This window comes from Sminthopsis crassicaudata, chromosome 1, assembly GCF_048593235.1.
Source record: "Sminthopsis crassicaudata isolate SCR6 chromosome 1, ASM4859323v1, whole genome shotgun sequence".
Classification (NCBI taxonomy): Eukaryota; Metazoa; Chordata; class Mammalia; order Dasyuromorphia; family Dasyuridae; genus Sminthopsis; species Sminthopsis crassicaudata.
Window position 1 is genome coordinate 363,826,285 of NC_133617.1, and position 17,236 is coordinate 363,843,520.

A 17,236-nucleotide genomic window follows, 5' to 3' on the forward strand; every position below is an offset into this window, starting at 1 on the left:
AGATTCTATTCCAACTAAGGTTAATAAGGCAGGGGATTCAATAGTCATACTAAAGCTGATGGAAATGTTCTAATTATCTGGCAAGAAGAGATTATTCATAAAACTTCAAAGATACCTCCAAAGATTCACTAGAGATAGCCCAGTGTTTGGGAAGTTCACAGAGATACTGTATTAGATAAGAAGTGTTGGCATGCCTATCAAACTGAAAGTCTATAGAGCCATTGTGTTAATCTCTTTGTTACATGCCTGTGAATCCTGGATGATATAACAGTACAAATACTCTACAAGAATATTTGTAATACAGAAGCCAGGATACTGAATCACTTCCATTTGAATTGTCTCAGGAAGATTCTGCAGATCACCTAAGAAAATAAGGTACCAGACATTGAGATTCTTTCTTGAGCTAAACTTCCACTCAGTTAAACACTACTGCATAGAGTACAACTTCAATGTGTATTTCATATTGTTTGAATCCCAAATGTACATTTGATTAAAATATTATTTTATTAGAAAGTCACAAAAGAAATCACTCTCAAAATCTCTATGAAGAATGTGGATTCAATTGTGTTGCAATTAAAAAGGACTACTCAGCAGAGTATTCCCACATTAAAAAAGATACTTTGAGTGAAGTAAAATTGCAGGAGGTCAAAGAAAACATGAGCTGCACAAATTTATAGACACCTCCAATACAAATGTTCTTGTGTCTCTTTTTAAATTAAATTTATGTATTTCTCCCAATTGCATAAAAGAATGTATTTCCCTTCACTTATATATAAAAACAATTTCTAATATTAATTTTGAAAACTTTGCAGTTCAAAAAGAATTGCTCTTCCTTCCTCTTTTTCCATCCACCTTCCAAATTAGAAGGTGAGTAATTTGATATATCTTATACATGTATAATGCTACAAAACATTATCATATTGAGATCTAATAGTAGCATTGTTAAGTCAAAGGGCATAAATGGTTTTATAGGAATTTTATGGACATTTGGACATATTTACAATTTGCTTTACAAAATGCTTCAGTCAGTTCACAACTTCACCAAAAACGGATTAATATCCATTTTTCTCCACATCCTTTTCATTTGTCAGTTTTCTTTACTGTCCTATGAGTTGGAGATAATACCTCAGAATGGTTTTAATTTGCATTTCTTTACATTAAAAATATGGTTATAGTTAGCTTTGGTTTTATCATCTGCAAACTATGAATACTTTTTTGATCATTTATCAATTGGAAAATTTTCCTAGAAAATTTTCTTATTTTTATAAATTTGACTCAGTTATCTATATACTTAATAAATAATGTCTTTATCAGAGAAATTTGCTTCAATTTTTTCAGTTACTATTGCTAACTGCATTTCCCTCCATATTATCCTCTCATTTATTCTATTTTCTCTCTTCTTTCATTCGCTTTCTGACTGCCTCCTATGCAATCTGTCCTTCCTCCTATCACTCTCTTTCTCTTATCCCGTTGCCCTACTATTGTTTCTATAGGATAAGATAGATTTCTACACCCAATTGAGAGTCTTTTGTATTTCAATTTTAAGCCAATTCTATTGAAAGTAAGGTTCATTCACTTTCTTTCACCTCTTCTTTCTTCCCTTCAACTCTAAAGGCTTTTTCTTGACTCTTTTGTATAAGATAATTTATCCCATTCCACATCTATCTTTCCCTTTTATCAAGTACATTCTCTTCTTCAATTTTTTAAAAGATATAATTACTTTATATTAAACTCCTAGTGGTGCCCTCTATTCATGTGTACTCATTTTAACAGCCCAAATGAGAAAGTTCTTATGACTTAGAACTTTCATCTTCCCATGTAGAAATATTAACAGCTTAAAATTATTAAAATGTTTATGGTTTTGTTTCCTATTTACCTTTTTATGGTAAACTCTCCCCAGTCTTGTATTTAAAAACATTTTTATTTTATTCAGCTGTGGGATTTTTTGTTCATAATCTTTGTAAATCCTCTATTTTATTAAAGTTCCTTTTTCCCCATCAAGAATTATTCTATTTTTGCTGCGAGGTTGATTCTTGGTTCTAATCCTAGTTCCTTTGCCCTTTAGAATATCCATATCCATTAATTCTTTAATGTAGAAGCTGTTAAAATTTTATGTTATCTCGATTTTTGATCATGGCTTTCAAGTAGACCACTCTTGGTTACATTCTCCAGGTTAGTTATTTGTGTAATGAGATATTTTTCATTGTCTTCTATTTTTTTTTTACTCTTTTGATTTTATTTTATTGTTTCTTGATTTCTTATGAAGTAATTGTCTTGAATTTGCTCAATTCTAATTTTTAAGACATTATTTCTTCAGTGAGTTTTTGTGACTCCTTTTCCACTTGGCCAATTCCACCTTTTAAGATATTTTCCCCCCTTTCTTCAGTGAGTTTTTGTGTCTTTCCGTTCAGCTACTTCTACTTTGCAAACCTTCTACTCCTCATCAATTTTCTCTACCTCTTTTACCTTTTGGTATAGTTTGTTTTTTCAGGTGTTATTTTTTAAGTAATATTTTTGTGTCTCTTTTACCAAGTCCTTGACTTGTCTTTTCCCATAATTTTCTTATATCATCCTCATTTCTCTTTACAATTTTACTTTTACTTTCTTTAGTTGATTTTCAAAATTCGTTTTTGAGCTCTTTCATGACCTGAGACAAAATCATTTTTTTTTTTCTCTTGGAAGCTTCGTGTGTAGAAGATTTGATTTTCTTTTTTTTTTAGTCTGTATTTTGATCTTTTTTTTTCACCATTCTTACTATCTGAGGTCAGATTACTTTTTTTCTCTTGTTGGCCAATTATCCAGTCTATTACTTAACTTTTAATTTTTTTTTTTTAAGTATGGTTCTGATTTCTGGGTGGAGAGGCTTCAAAGCTTTATGCATTTTTAGAGATACTTCTAAGGATTTTAAGTTCTCAGTTCTTCTAAGTTAGTTTGTTCCTCTATTGACTTATGTTATAGTCTGTGAGAGCCACTAGAACTCTTTTCTGACATAAACTGCTTCATCCTGTGATAAAAATCTCTGGTATGCTAGTGCTCCTTCTGACCTTGGCAATGCAACCCATGACTGTGACCATAATCCAAGTGTGGGTAATAAAGAGTACTGCTTCAGGGATAGCAAAGAAATCTCTGTAATCTCCTTTTGAATAGTTATTCTACATCCACTTATCATGTGTTTTCTGAGAGTTCTAAAAAACGTGACACTCCTGATTAACTGGATTAACTAATTAAGTCATGCATTTTATTTTCTGTATCTAAAGCTTTGCTAGTACAGAATACATTGGACTGTGTTTCACTTTCAACCTGGTATGAAAGATCTTCACTGCTGAGCTTCTAAATTGTCTTCTGCATCTATGGTCTGAGAGAGCTGGAAATCAACATTGTTGCTACTGATTCAACTACCCTGAGTCCTGCTTCTTGTTTGCTAAGACTTGTTCCATTCTCATACTGGTAAAATATACCTTTTGTTTGGACCTCCTAAGTTTTGGGGCTGGAAATTTGTGTTTGTCAAATAGTAGATTGCTATAGTTATTGACTATTCTGTCCTGTGACCTATTCCACTGATTGACTACTCTATTTCTTACCCAGGACCAAATGGTTTTGATGACAGCTGATGTATAATATAGTTTTAGAGCTAGAACAACTAGGCCACTCTTATTATCATTTTTAGTTTCTTTAATTCCCATGAAATTCTTGACCTTTTGTTCTTCCATATAAACTTTGTTACTATTTTTTTTCTAGATCTGTAAAATAACTTCTTGGAGTTTGATTGGTATGGCACAGAATAAGCAGATTAATTTAGGTAGTATTGTCATTTCTTATTATATTTGCTTGGCCTTTCCATGTGCACTTGATATTTTTTGACTGATTAGATCTGACTTTATTTTTGTGAAAAATGTTTTGTAATTGTGTTCATATAGTTTCTGAGTTTCCCTTGGCAGATAGACTCCCAAATATTTTATACTATTGACACATATTTTGAATGGAATTTCTTTTTTATATCACTTGCTGTTGGATTTTGTTGTGACCAAAGAAGAACTGGAACTCATAATTGATCAACAAATCGATAATTTTGATTACATTAAATTTTAAAAAATATTTTGTAAAAACAAAACTAATGCAGAAAAGATAAGTAAGGAAGCATAAATTAGGAAACCATTTTTTACATTTAAGGGTTCTGATAAAAGTCTCATTTCTGAAATATATAGTATATTGACTCAAATTTATAAGAAATCAAACCATTCCCTAATTGATAAATGGTCAAATAATATGAATAGACAATTTTCAGATGAAGGAATTAAAATCATTTCTAATCATGTGAAAAAGTGCTCTAAATCAGTATTGATCAGAGAAATGCAAATTAAGACAACTCTGAGACATGATTATACACCTCTCCTATTGGCTAAGATGACAGGAAAAAATAATGATGAATGTTGGATGTGGGAAAACTGGAACACTAATACATTGTTAGTGGAACTGTGAATGGATCCAGACATTCTGAAGGGCAGTTTGGACTATGCTCAAAAAGTTATCAAATTGTGCATACCCTTTGATCCAGCTGTGTTTCTACTGGGCCTATATCCCAAAGAAATCCAAAAGGAAGGAAAGGGACCCACATGTGAAAAAATGTTTGGGTAGCCCTTTTTGTAGTGGCAAGAAACTGGAAACAGTGGATGCCCATCAAATGGAGAATGGCTGAAGGAGTTATGGTATATAAATGTTATGGAATATTATTGTTCTGCGAGAAATGATCAAGAGGCTGGATTTAGAGAAACACACACACATACACATACACACACACACATACACAGAATCAAACAAAAAGATGATAATTTTGATCCTCATTGTTCTCTCTGTAGATACGAACAGCATTTTACATTTCTAGTATGTTGAAATTGTCTTCAATCACCACATTACTGAGAAAAGAAAACTCCATACAGTTAATTATTATATAAGTTTGCTCTTGCTATGTACAATGTTCTCTTGATTCTGCATTCTTCCCTCAATATAGTTCATAGAAATCTTCTCAGGCTTTTCTGAAATCAGCTTCCTCATCATTTTTTAATAGAACAATAATACTCCTTTAAATTTACATGGCAGAAATTATTCAGCCATTCCCAAACTGATGGACTAAAAATTTAATTATCTTGTCAATACAAAAACAGCTCCTATAAACATTTGTGCACATGTAGGTTCTTTCCACTTTTTTTTATGATATTTTTAGGATATAGATACACACTGCTTATCATTTCAAGGAAAACTCATTTTATTCCTATTCTTTCTAGAAATGGGTATTCTATTTTGTCAAAAGCTTTTTTCTGCATTGGCTGAGATAGATGAGCATATGATTTATGTTAATTTTGATATTTATGTGGTCATTTATGCTAACAGTTTTGAAGCAGCCTTTCATTTTTGGTATAAACCCCTCCCCCCCTGAGCATAGTGTGTAATCTTTTTGATAAATCACTGTAATTTCTTTGCTAATATTTTGTTTATTTTTTGCATGGATATACATGACATATTCTATGTCTAATTTGACTCTTCTTGATTTAGGTATAAGCCTCATACTGGTTATAAAAAAAGTATTTGGTAAGATTCCTTCTATGCCTATTTCTTCCCAAATAGTTTATGTAGTATGAAACTAATTGTCTATAATTTTTTGACAATTTATCAATTGGAGAATTGCTTGTATTTTTATACATTTGAGTCAATTTTCTATAAATTATAGAAATGAGTCCTTTATCAGAAAACTTGAACATAAAATATTTGTATTGGTTTATTGTTTTTCTTCTAATCTTATTTGAATTATATAAAAACTTTTTAATTTAAGATAATTAAAATAATCCATTTTGCATTCCATAATATACTACAATTCTTCTTTGGCCACACATTCTTTACTTTTCAAAACATCTGAGATTTAGACTCTTTGTTCTAATTTGCTTATAATATCACTCTTTATGTCTAAACCAAAAATCCATTTAGATTATTTTAGCATAGGTTGTTAGGTGTGGATCAATGCCTAGTTTCTGCCATACTAATTTCCAATTTTCCCATCAATTTTTGTCAAATAGTGGGTTATTATCCCATAAGCTGGCTTCTTTGGGTTTTTCAAACACTAGATTACTGTAGTCATTGACCATTGAGTCTTGTGAAAGTAACTATTCTGTTTATTGACTATTCTATTTATTACCCAGTACCAAATGAATATAATTTTAATTCTTGCACAACTAGACTATCTTTATTTGTATTTTTCCTTTAATTCCCTTTAAATTCTTGACCTTTTGTTTTTCCAGATGAAAATTATTATTTTTTGTCTAACTGTGTAAAGTAATTTCTTAGCAGTTTCAATGAAAGGGCACTGAATAAGTAGATTAATTTAGTTAAAATTGTCATTTTTATTAATTAGGTCAGTCTAACCATGAGCACTTTTTTTTTTCAGTTGTTTAGATCTAACTTTCTTTGTATGGAAGGTGTTTTGAAATTGTGTTTATATAATTCTTTGCCAAATAAACTCCCAAACATTTGTATTTCTTGCTGCTGGACTTTGTTGGTAAAATATAGAAATGCTGATGACTTATATAAATTTATTTTGAATCTTGAAACTTGGCTATTTTTTAATGGTTTCTAGTAGTCTTTTAATTGACTGTCTAGGATTCCCTAAATATATCATCATATCATCTGCAAAGAGTGATAATTGGGTTTCTATAATCTATTCTAATTCCTTTAATCTTTTTTCTTCTTTATAGACAAAATTAACATTTCTAATACAATATTGAATAGTAACAGTGATAATGGGCAACCTTGTTTCACCCTGATCTGATTTTGAATGGATCTAACTTGTCCCAGTACATATGATGCTTGCTGATGGTTTTAAATAAATACCCCTAATTGTTGTAAGGAGAACTCCTTTTATTCCTATAGTACATACTATAGTATATCCTATACTATATACTATATTTAATGAGAATGGGTGTTGAATTTTGTCAATTTTTTTTATGAAACTATTGAGAAAGTCAATAGATTTTGACTTTTGACCCTAATTGATTTAGAATTCAACACCATATCTATGTCATAAAAGATATTCTGTAGGTCTTCTTCTTTTTCCACTTTTCCAAATAATTTGCATAGTATAGGAATGAATTTTTTTTTTAATTTTGGTAGAATTCACATGCAAATCCATCTGGCCATTTTTTTCCATAGGGAGTTGTTTATTCAGTTTCTTTTTCTAAAATGGGACTATTTGAGTAATTTATTTTCTCCTTTGTTAATCTGGGCTATCTATATTTTTGTAAGTAGTCATCCATTTTACTTACATTATCAGATTTACTGGCATGCTGTTGGTTAAAATGGAACCTAATTATTGCTCTAATTTATTCTTAATTTGTGGAAAATTCACTCTTTTCATATTTTTATACTAACAATTTGATTTTTTCTTTCCTTTTTCTAATCAACTTAGCTAAAAGTTTGTCTATTTTGTTGGTTTTTTCACAAAAACAAGTTTTTGTTTTATTAGTTCATTCTCTTACTTTCAATTTTATTAATCTTTTTTTTTTATTTTCAGAATTTCAAGTTAGGTATTTAATTTGGAGTTTTTAATTTATTCTTTTTCCAGCTTTTTTGGTTGCATATCCAATTCATTGATCTTCTCTTTCTCTATTTTATGCAAATAAGGGGTATACAACTTCCCCTAAGAACTACCTTGCCTGCATCCCATAAATTTTAGTATTTTGTCTTATTATTGTGATTCTTTTAGATGAAATCATTCTGTTGAATAAAATTGGATGAAAACTATTCATTGATTGATTATTGATAATCTATTTTCCAGATCAGCTGTTTTTTAGTGAGGTAGTTTACATTTTATTCCATTGTTTTCATTTTTTAAAGTTTGTTTGATCATACATATCTTGTAGGATCATTACCATCCATTTACTCAGTTCTAGTTTTAAATGTAGGATTTTATTAAATTAGCTATTGTATTTTCTTTTTCCACTTGATTAATTCAACTTTTCAAAGTGTTTCTTTCCAGTGGATGTATTTTTTTTGCATTTTACTAATTGTATATTTTAAGAAAAAAATGTTTTTTCTAATCTGTCATTTCTCTCTTACCTTTCATTTCTTCTCCCAATTTTTCTTCTAAATCTCTAATTTGTCTTTTAAAATCTTTCATAAATACTTGCATGGAGTCTCTTTGGTCTTGAGAACAATTCAGATTATCCATTGAGATTTCCTATGTAAGCATTTAATCCTTGTATTAGTTTGTATTAGTTTTGGTTTTTCCCTGTCAGCAAAGTAGCTTTCTATGGTTGTTTCTTTTTGATTTCTTGCTCATTTCTTTCTTTCTTTCTTTTGTGAATTTTAAGATGATTCTCTATTCCTGTGACAGAGTAAGTGCTGTTTCAAGTTTCTTGTACTTCTACTTGTTCTGAAAATAAAAGGAAAGATTAATAAAATTGAAAGAAAATAAACTAATAAAACAAAGAGTTGGTTTTGTGAAAAACCAACAAAATAGATAAACCTTTAGCTAAGTTTATTAGCAAAAAAGAAAGAAAAATCAAATTGTTAGTATAAAATTATGAAAAGGGTGAATTTTGCACAAATGAAGAGCAATTATTAGAGCAATAATTAGGAGCCATTGTGACCAATTACATACCGATAAATCTGATAATGTAAGTAAGGGGTAGTCTTACCTTCTCTCTCAAAAACAGCTTGGTTTTGCATTTTGGCAATTAACCTTTTGTACTGTTACTGCTCCTCTGGTTCAGCTCTACTAATAAGGCAGTTGCTGATCAACTGTAACTCTCTCAATGACTTTTCCAGATTGTCTGAGCTATGCTGAACACCCATTTCATCCTAGTGAACCGACCTTTTCTAATATATCTTGATCTGGAAGATAATTTCATTAGATTAGACTCTGTTTAGAAGTTTGATTTCATTTTATTTTCTAGGAATTTTGGGAAAGCTGGAACAGTTTCATGGTTTCACTTCACCATCTTGGCTCTTCCCCCAAACTCATGCATGCTTTAATATAATAAAGTTTGACTGGCTCGAGCTCTACTTCTGTCTTTTTTATTGTAGGTTGAATAAATTTAATTCTCATATACGATTTGATATTGAAATATCACTACTCTGTCTCTATCCAAAAAACAAACAAACAAACAAACAGAATAGGACATAGATATTAAAAAAAAAATGTAGTGGCTCTTTTTGTGGTGGCAGAAATTTGGAAATTGAGCAGTTACTCATCAATTAGGAAATGGTTTGACAAGTTATGGTATATTTGTGTAATGAAATACCACTATTCTATAAGAAATGATGAGCAGGAAGATTTCAGAAAAAATATAGAAAGACTTAAATTAACTGATTCTGACTGAAATGAGCAGAATCAAGGGAACATATATACAGAAACAGAAACATTTTGTAAAACTCACTATGGAAGACTTACCTCTTCTCAACAAAATCATGATCAAAGACAATTCTAATAGATGTGTGATTAAAAACAGCCATCCATATCCAGAGAAAGAACTATGGAGAATCAATCTACAATGAAGTGTACAATCTTCAGTTTTGTTAGCTTTTTAAAAATTTCTTGTATTTTTTCCTCCTTTGTTCCAATTTTTTCACAATAGAATTAATATGGAAATAATATATGTTTGTGTATTGTGTGTGTAATAATGATGACTTAGTAAAAGAAATAAATTAAGATGTATTTATTAAAGATTTGTTTTGTGCTAGAAATTATACTAAATCACACACACAGTCAAGGATAGTTTCTACAAAGAAAGACACCGTAACTAGGTCTACAAAATATTTCTGGGAGGTGATTGAATCGTGTAATATCAAAATCTAACAGAAACTCAAAAATTATCTATTCTAAGATATGTCTTAATAGATAGATAATTAATGCAGTTGATATAATACTAGAAATTGGATTTTAAACCCAGCCCCCACACAGTGGATGTATTGCTTTGGGTAAATCACTTGAACTTTCTCTGACTCAGTTTTCTTATCTGTAGAATTGAAGCCTATACCTTCAAGAGGTGTTAATGGGATAAAAAAATGGAATGTTAAAATTCTATGTAAATGTCAGTTTTTGTCATCATTAATAACAAAGATCTCCTTTACAACAACTGGTAGATGGTCAGCTCAACTGCATTCGAATGTCATAATGGACTTTCCTAATTTCTAAAAATCTTTTAAAGTAACATTTCTTTTGGATATCATATATGTGAATAATTTCTATTAACATCTTCATGTTTATAATTACAATTCTACTTTCAAATCTACTCTTTTTACTTGATCTTGTGTCTATCATTTTTCAACCTCTTGTTTGAATGATGGGATGCCTTTATTCAACAAATCTACATTGTATGTAGAATAATGTGATAACCAATGCTGAAGATATCAAATTGAAAGAAATAACATTCTGCCTTGCTCAAGATAACTCAGTTATACAAAGAACTCAATATATTATATAAAAATGTATTATAAAAGTCAAGAAAAGAATTCCCTTCACAGTAGGGAGAAATTCTATCCAACTTATAACAATTTTGTTGTTTCTATATTTTGTTTCATATTTACTACAATATTGCAATGTTCTACCTGTTTTTTTTTTCTTTTTAATCTAAATTTTCCCTGTTTCAATATTCAATTTTTAAACAGCTATTCAGCTATTACAACACTCATTTGATTAACATTTCAATGCCACTTTAATTGTATCATTCTCTAAATCAAAATCTTGAATGCCTCCATACATTTTAGAAAATGGAGCTTAAACTCATAGGCTTGGCTTTCAAATTAAAGTAGTGCCATTTTATAACATCACAATTATTTTTTACAATTTCTAAATGTCCAATCTATTTTGTAAAAATATTTTATTTCTACATATATTCCTTTATTTATGATTTTTTTCCCTAACTTATAATTTCTTAACACTCACTTTTTCTACTACCTTTAATGCCTATGTTGAATTCTCCTGCATTCTCCAGGAAGGGATTTTTTTTATAATCTTCTATAATAATTCCACAAGCACTCAGTATATGCTTGTTGTGATATTTCTAGTCATTTATTTTATATTTTTATGAATTCTGAATCATTTACAATCTATAAAACAAACCTATAATATTTAAATATATACTGTTATTCAATGTTTGCTATTCTTTATTTTTATTCACTATTTTCACAAACAATATAAATTCTATGAAAGTAAGGACTGTGAATGCAACAAATTGTTTTATTTAGCACAAGACTAATTAAAAAATCTTATAATAAATAAGTAAGGATAGATTGTATTCAACTCATTTGTAGATATTTCAACATATTTGGAATATTATTAATATCTTCATTCAAGGAAAAGCTATGCTTATGAGAGAAAGGAGGAAAAGAAGAACTAGGAAGAGAAGAGAAAGAATGATTCAAAATGGAAAAGATGATGAAAAGGATAGTGATTCCTGATAATAGTCTTGTTCATTGAAGTAATGACTAGCATAGATATTTGTGTATGATATTATGAGGAAATTATATCCATAGATAAATATGCAGAATTCTAACAGAGTGAAAGGTCATACCAGTGGTTAGAATTTATTTTTAAGATATAGGGAGAGATATAGGTGCATCACTGGATTAGAAAAAAATAATTTTGAAAACATATGCTTATATGTAATGTGAAGAATTTACTCTTAAAAATCACTAAGCTTTATGAAGCTCTCTAGGAATGAGTTTCCTAATCTACAAACTATATAGTATTTATGCAACTTAAATTACAAACTTCCTCTAATTAAAATACTTTTTAAGCATTAAAGTTTAAATAGGGTCAAGAAACAACTGTTATTTTTAAGCATGTGTAGATCTTTTTTTAATTAATTTTATAATTATAATTTTTTGACAGTACATATGCATGGGCAATTTTTTTTAACAACATTATCCCTTGTATTCACTTTTCCAAATTTTCCCCTCCCTCCCTCTACTCCCTTCCCTAAATGACAGGCAATCCCATACATATTAAATGTGTTACAGTATATCCTAGATACAATATATGTGTGTAAAACCAAATTTCTTGTTGCATGGTAAGAATTGAATTCCGAAGGTATAAGTAACCTGGGTATAAAGGCAATAGTGCAAACATTTTACACTCATTTCCCAGTGTTCCTTCTCTGGGTATAGCTGTTTCTGTTCATCATTGATCAACTGGAACTGATTGGATCTTCTTTATGTTGAAGATAACCACTTCAATCAAAATATATCCTCATACAGTATCATTGCTGAAGTGTATAATGATCTCCTGGTCCTGCTCATTTCACTCAGCATCAGTTCATGTAAGTCTCTCCAAATCTCTCTGTATTCATCCTGTTGGTCATTTTTACAGAACAATAATATTCCATAACATTCAGATACCACAATTTATCCAACCATTCTCCAAGTAATGGGCATCCATTCATTTTCCAGTTTCTAGCCACTACAAAAGAGCTACCAAGAACATTTTGGCACATATAAGTCCCTTTCCCTTCTTTAGTATTTCTTTAGGATATAAGCCCAGAAGTAGCATTGCATGTGAAGATCTTGCAAGAGAGAAATTAGATTTCATTTACTTGACCCTAAAACTCAGGATTGATATGCAATAGTTGTATTAAGGTAAATATGATATGATATTGATATACTAATAATTTCTGATAGCAAATATCATCCAAAAAGAATGAACTATCTCAGAAGAATCTTTCCCCCTCTCCTAAAACAAATCTCAGATAATCAATTATTTATGGCATTTTAGTGGATTTTCTTTTATTGAAGTATGAGTTTGACTGTATAATCTTTGGGAATCTTTTCAATCTTCAGATTCTGTCATCTTGTTGAGATCCAAATCATAACTATTGTTAATATTAACAATATGTTTATTAAACAGGGGTAACATGGAATAATTATTTGCATACCTTCAAACTGGTGGAACATGGGTTAAAATTCCATTTTTAAATCATACTGGTTGTGTGAATCTCAGCAAGTCACAACTTTTCAGTGATGCAGTAAATTCAAAGACTATAAACTACAGAATAATTGTTGAAGTTAATTGGTGCTGAATTGAGAGTTTACTTTATTAATGAAAAAACAGTTATATTTTCCCCCAGTTGCTACTGAAGAAAAATTTACTAGGACAATGTCAGGATTAGTCATTGAAAATCGAATATCTACACTATACCAGGCAGATAAGTACTAACTAGACTACAAAATGTATCCAATATAGTATACTTAAATGAACTCATTTTGCCTTGTCTCTAAGTAGAAAGAATAAGATAGAAACATTTTCTCCATTTTGAATAGTGATTATCATTTCTATACCTCAAAATTGTTATTGTAGTTTCCTATGGTTCCCAAGCAATGAATTTATAAGAATAGAAGTTTAGGAGAAATGAAAACAAACAAGCAAAACAAAACAAAGTAACAGTCAGACCAAAAAAACCACATAAGTAATCTCATTCCAGCAGGATGACATTATAGTGTAATTCAAAAAGAACTAGAATAATCTCAGCAGTTTTAGAATCTTAGTTATAATAAAATTCACCAGCAATTCAATTATGTAATATAATCTGTTTGAACATAGAATTCATATTTAAAGGTAAATCTGTTTTTATTTAACAAAAGTCATCTACTTGGGATTTGTCCTTAATTATTTTTAATTACTAATCTCATCAGACCACTTAAACATATACATAAGCAATGCAAATATGCATATATAATACATATACACATATACATTCACATACACACAACTATGTGTGTAAATTGCACCTGCACAATATAAGTAGGACTTAAACCTATAATTATCATCACTATTTGCTACTGATATATAATTTCCTATGTCTAAATTATAGTGATTTGAAATAAGGATTTAACAACTACTCCATTAATAATTAAGTTTTTAATCCTTTACTGAGTTTATGCCTATTTTATCAATGAATAATAACTAGGAAGAAAATTTAAAAAATCAAAGATGTTAAGAAGTTGCCTAATGGAAGGGGCTGGCTTCAATAAAGTTTATAGTTTAAAGAGAAGTTTCATTTTTATAGCTTGATTTATTTCTACAAGTAAAGAATTCCAAATCTTTATTCCCATTTATTGTATTTTATCATCAGTAATGAAAAAAAAATCTCTATCAGGATATAACAAGCACTTACAAAGTCACTACAGTAATGCTAAGCATTGTCAGAGTAGGCTTTTACAAAAATTGAAATATAAGGGAAATTTATTTCTATTTTTTTTCCTTTTAAGAACAATATTTTGCAAGTTTTTTTTTTCTTTAGCCGAACCCCTAATCTACAAGACTCAAAAAAAATGACAAAGAGAACTTTATTTTTCTTCTCTCCCCCTCTCCCATCCCTTCTCTTGCATGTTTGGGAAATGTGAATTCCCAAACTCTTTCACATTAATCACCACCATGAGTAGAAGATGATGTTATATCCACATAATAATTCTTAGTCTTCTTGAATATAATTTTAAAATAATCCTATAGGAAGAAGGAAATAAAAATGTAAAGATATAAAGACTAGACAACATAATAGAATATGTATTGAGTTTGAAAATAGCAGAACCAAGTTCAAATATTCACTATAAGTGTCTTAGTCTCAGTTTCCTTCCCTTTAATATAGGAATTATAATGCCTGTTGCACCTTCATCACAGAGAAACAAATTGAGATAATGCTTGGAAAAATGTTTCATGTACATTTAAGATTTAAAAAAATTCCTTTTAATAAACATTTTACTGCTTTTTCTATTCAACATATTTAATAGTACTTAATAGATGTTGAATAAATATTATAAATGTTTCTTCACTGATTGGCCAAGAAAAATAGCAAGGAAACCTGGATTACTAAGTAAATCATACCGAAAATATTCTGTAAATTTCCATGAACTCCTTCTTCTAAAATAAAACTTTACTCTTATTATGTAGCAACTGTTGGAGTCAAAGACAGGAATTCTTCTGTGTGATAGAATCAATAATAGGAATACCTATGGAGAATTCTCTAGAAATATGATTAATAATTAGATTCTCCAATACTAGAGCTGAAAATAAACTAATACAAACAGAATGACATTTTCAAATTAGCTTTATGCCAATCTGTGAAGGAAAATTGGGAAACACAAATAAGCAGTTTCATCAAAGGTAGCCCAAGCTGCAAAATGTAGGGTAAGTCTTGTACATAAACATGCTATATGATTGTCCATCAACCTCTATAATTCATATTCTTACTCACATCAATATTCTTAGTTTAACAAGCTACAAAAGTTCTCTATTTCATTGCCAATGATTTGTTCTGCCTGGCTTTCAATGAGCTTCATAATCTTTTCCTACTTGTTGACATAATAGTCCCATACATTCACCTTATGTCCCTTATGCAAAATTTCCATATTATGCTGATTAATGTGCTTATTTTCCCTTCTTCCCCATCTCCTACCATGTGTCATGTCTATTTTTGCTTTTTTCCTATGTGACCATTTCAGAAATTGCAAATGACATGAAATTTCTCCCATTCTGAAATTATTTCCCTTTCTTTGCCTACTCAGTTCTACTCATTTTAAAATCTTAGATCAATTCCTAAATTCTATAACATTTACCACAGTGCCTGGAATATAGAAGAGATTTAATAACTGTTTGTTGATTCACTGATTTTGCATCAAAGAAGTCTTGACTATAAATACTGTCAAGTTTTTAAAACATAATGTTTCTGTTGATCTTACATTTAACTGGTTTATTAATCAGTTTTGTTCTTTATATAAACATATATGAAAGGTAATATGGTATGGAAACAATTCTCATCCTCGAGTCTAAGAAACCTACACCCTAATCCTTAATTTTATATTCACAAATTTGTGTGAACATGGGTAATCAGGTGCTCCTAGTACTCTCAGGAAACTTTTTTTAAAAATCTCATTAAATGTTCATAGCAGCCTTTTTTTTAGAGGCAAGGAACTGGAAACTGAGTGAATGCCTATCAGTTGGGGAATGACTAAGTGATAGTATGTGAATGTAATGAAATATTGTTTTATAATAAATGATCAGTAGGTTGATTTCAGAAAGACCTAGAAAGATTTACATTAACTGATGCTAAGTGAAGTGAGTAAAACCAAAAGAAGATTGTACAAAGAAACATTTGTTGATTTGATTATCAGCTGTGATGGTCTTGGATCTTTTCAACAATAAAGTGATTCAAGGAAATTCCAGTAGTCTTGTGATAGAAAGCGCCATCCACCTCCAGAGAGAGGACTATGAAGGCAGAATGTGAATCACAACATAGCATTTTTACTTGTTGCTATTGTTGTTTGCTGTTTTTTTTTCTCATTTCCCCTCTATTGATCTGATTTTCCTTTAGCAGTATATGATAAATGTGAAAATATGTTAAGAAGAATTCCATATTTTTCCTATATTTGATACTTGCTTCTGTGGGAAGAGGCAAATGGGGAGAAAAGGAAGAAAAATTTGAAACAATGTTTTTCAAATAATGGATGTTGAAAACTTTTTTTGCATGTGATAATAATAATATTATTTGTATAGAACCTACTAAGTGTCAAGCATTTTTTCTATGCTTTAAAATATCATCTCATGTAATACAGTATATACAAATCATTGTTTTGAAGCCTAAAGAGTTCTATATTAATTTGGTCAAACCAAATATTAATCTGAATTTTGTCTCTTTGATATGACTTTAAAGTCATTCTTCTCAGAAAATATCAATTAATACATCCTGTTACAGGATGTATCAAAATTGCACGGAATATTTTCACTACTAATATATTAATTTCACCTAAAATTTGCAAGTGATCTCGCATAAAATGGTGTATTTTTCTATATTAAATCATTTGAATTTTATTGTTGTTCTGGAGTAGCATGAATCATACGGTAAGTGTATGAGTGAGAGTATAAAAGTTCCTTATCTTTTTTTTGTCATGCCAGTGGTGTGTGGCTGCCCAATGACATAATGAGTACCCTTTAGTTTAATGAGTAATGAATCCTCCTCCAACAAGTTCAACAATGATAATTCAATTAATCAAAAGCTATTACATTATATAAAAAGGATTTTTGTAAATAGCTGATTGTTTACTGTCATCAAGGATGTAGAGTAGGAAGTCATTCAGACTCTGTCACCAGAACAGTTCTATTATTGTCACACCTCCCCAATTTTAGCAAATCCTATTAGTTTCACAATCTCAGAGAAAGTCCTAACATTCATCAGAAAAAAAAATATTTTTTTTAACT